This window comes from Amblyomma mixtum, chromosome 2 (assembly GCF_055824585.1).
Source record: "Amblyomma mixtum isolate Tamu chromosome 2, ASM5582458v1, whole genome shotgun sequence".
NCBI lineage: Eukaryota > Metazoa > Arthropoda > Arachnida > Ixodida > Ixodidae > Amblyomma > Amblyomma mixtum.
The window spans coordinates 40,764,002-40,767,168 of record NC_143013.1 but is presented as its reverse complement, the minus strand read 5'-3'; the positions used below and the strand labels follow the sequence as shown (position 1 = coordinate 40,767,168).

Genomic DNA, 3,167 nt, shown 5'->3' with positions numbered 1-3,167 from the left:
CGGATTTCCGCGAGATCCTGTTCTCCGCAGAAGATGGATTATTGCGATAAAACGGGATGAAGGCCCTTTATTTCAAGTCACAATGCATACACAGGTATGCTCAAAGCACTTCAAAAGAGATGACTTTGTACCAGGAGTGGCAAGTGGCAAAAGAATCCTTAGAGATGAAGTGGTTCCCACCGTTTTCGTGTTCGCGCGCGCAAAAAAAGAAAGAAAGGCTCCGAAAGCACGCACACCTTTGCCTTCAAGAAAGACAAAGCCGCAAGAACAACAGAGCTCAACACCACAGGAAGAAATGGAAAGTGAAGTCTGCGCTGCAGACGAGCAGCTGCCAACCCAAACAGAGCAAAGTTCCCTTGCTGAAGCGCAGGCATTGATAGTGACACAGGCCAAGGAAATCCAGCGACTGAAGCTACAGTGTAGTTTTGTAAGGAACGAACTGGCACAAGCAAAAGCGGCTGTTTACAAGTTAGAAGGCGACAACAATGTTTTGCGGCTTCAGCTTGAAGCAGAAAAGTCAAAGACTGCTGCCTTCTGCTTGGACCGTATTAAAGAATCGGATGAGGATTTTATGTTTTACACTGGGCTCCCCGATCACGAGCACTTTGTCGGACTGCTGAAGTATATCCACCCAGACGACAACACCAACTTGCATTGCAGAAAACCAAAGAACCTGTATAGTCAGGGAAGAAAAAAAAAGCTGGCCAAGGACGACGAGCTCTTTCTGGTTCTGGTCAGACTAAGACTTGGCCTATTTGAGCAGGATTTGGCTCACAGGTTCAACATCTCGCAAGCAACCGTCTCCAGGATATGCACAACATGGATCAGTCTGCTCTACACTAAGCTGAAGAACTTGCCTCTGTGGGCATCACGAGAGACTGTGGATGCAACTATGCCTGCTGTGTTCGTGGAAAAGTATCCAGCAACTAGAGTGATTCTGGATGCAACTGAAGTCAAGTGTGCAGTGCCCAGCTCACTAGCACTTCAGTCATGCACATATTCTTCGTACAAGTCTGCAAACACGTTCAAAGGACTTGTTGGCATAATGCCAAATGGCCTCCTGTCCTTTGTTTCAGAACTGTTCACAGGTTCAATATCTGACAGAGAATTAGTCATTCAGAGTGGTTTTCTAAACCTTCCGTTTGACACAGGAGATGCCGTTATGGCTGATAAAGGCTTCAAGGTTGGAGATCTTCTATAGAAGAAAGGTGTGGGCCTGAACATTCCTCCATTTTTGCATAACAGGAAGTTTTCGGCAGCAGAAGTGAAAGAAACACAAGAAATTGCATCTCTCAGGATTCATGTTGAGAGAAGGATACAGCGAATCAAGTCCTTCCACATTTTTGACCGTCCTGTTCCTCTCACCCTGGCACCATTAATTAATCAGATATGGACTGTGGTTGCCATACTGACTAATTTCCAGTCAGACCTCATCTCCAAGCATGATTCTATTAGTGCAGCATTCTAAGCCGAGTATGAGGGCATCCTCTTTCCATGGAGGCGAAAAGCAAGGCATCCTTGTGCTGTGCGATGTCAGTGCACGTTAAAGAACCCCAGGAGGTCGAAAATTCCACAGCCCTCCACTACGGTGTCTCTCATAGTCTGAGTTGCTTTGACGTTAAACCCCAAAAACCAAACCAACCATTATCACCCTCACTTTCTCCACTGCAGCACAAAGACTTCTCCCGTACACCTGTCCTGTGCCACTTATGCACCCAGCTGCTTTCCTAGACCTGCCACAAAATATGAGATTACAGCTCAGAAAATAATGTCTTTATGATTCTTGAATGGAAGATAAAAAAAGAAAAACAGCTACACACCCATAAATACACTCGAGATCTAGTCTTCACGGCAGAATTACTGCAGCATATCATTAAAGAAAAAATAATCTAGGCGAGATTTCATTGCTCCCCACTGGGCATAATCAAAGCGCACCCTCTCGATGATTATCCAGTCCTGAGAGAAAACAACAAAGTCCCCCACTCGCAGGAGCTCAAGGCCATCTGTCCGGTTATCTGGCAGTAGTACTCGTGATCCTGTGATAACCTAGGCTCACCATTGTCAAGAAACTGAACATAGAAGTCAGAAGCCTTCATTGATTCCACATCGGAATCCTTCAGCGAGTATGGACATTTAACTTCAAGGACTCCAAATGTTCCCTCCTCGGGGTAAAACACCAACCTGTCAGGTGATGCCCCCAACCACGGACACGAAGGAGAAACAACAATGCCGCAGTGTTCTACTGTTACATTATGCCCCAACTTTCTCAGCACTTCCACATAGCGCTCAACAGCAACAGCCTCATTTTTTCTGCCGTGCTGAATGGCTCGCACTCTGGAAAGGTCTTTGGGATCGAGCAGGTTGCGCAGGCCTTTCTGTGTCCACTCCTTTCTCATGACCACCTTGCCAAAGGCTGAAGCAGTCAGCCTGTGTCTGCGAGCGTCAATCCAAGACTGGCTCTGTGCTTGTTGCCGCGTGTTCTTCTCTAGCTCACGGGCGTCTTCAGCCGATATGGATATTTCCTGCAAATAAGTAAGCAGATTTAAAGCTTGTGGGCGATTCCTCTGCGCGGGGACGCACAGGCAGTCACTCGAGGCAGGACTTTGTACAAAGGGTTTATTCTCACATCAGGGGGGCCGGTCGTCGTCGTGGCAGCTGGGTCAGGTGGTCCTTTCGGCAGGGCTGGTCCAAGAGCAAGAGACCGCGAGCCTCTCCGGTCTCGCCTTATAAAGGCTTTCTCCTCGCCTCTCTCCCCCCGCCCCACCACTCGGGAAGAAGGGGTCCGAGACTACCCGCGGTGAGCGGCGCGGGATTTGACTTGCCCGCGAGCAGACCCTACATCTCCCCCCCCCCCCTCAAACGTCCGTCCCGGGGTCCGCCAGTAGGCGTTCGACGACCTCCGGGTCCGGGTCCATAGAGTCGTCGCAGGGGGGAGGGGTGCTCGCCGGGGGGCCGCTCACCGCTGGCTGGACGGGCTCCTCACGAGCCGCCTGGGGGAGCGAGGCGCCTGGCTCCGCTGGAGGCCCTGCCGGCAGCGCCCTCCAAAGCTCCTCGGCCGCCGGGGACAGCAGGTCTGGGCGGCTGGACTGGAGGATGCGGAGGGCCGCCTCCTCCTGGCGCCCCTCTGCAGTGGCGCAGCGGGGGAAGGCGCTGCAGCCGCCAAGCGC

General features: G+C 51.1%; 1 pseudogene; it reads left to right on the top strand.

Moving 5' to 3' along the window:
• The first annotated feature begins 295 nt into the window (after nt 1-295).
• On the top strand, nt 296-1,468 carry LOC149359094 (uncharacterized; annotated as a pseudogene).
• Nucleotides 1,469-3,167: the final 1,699 nt, after the last annotated feature.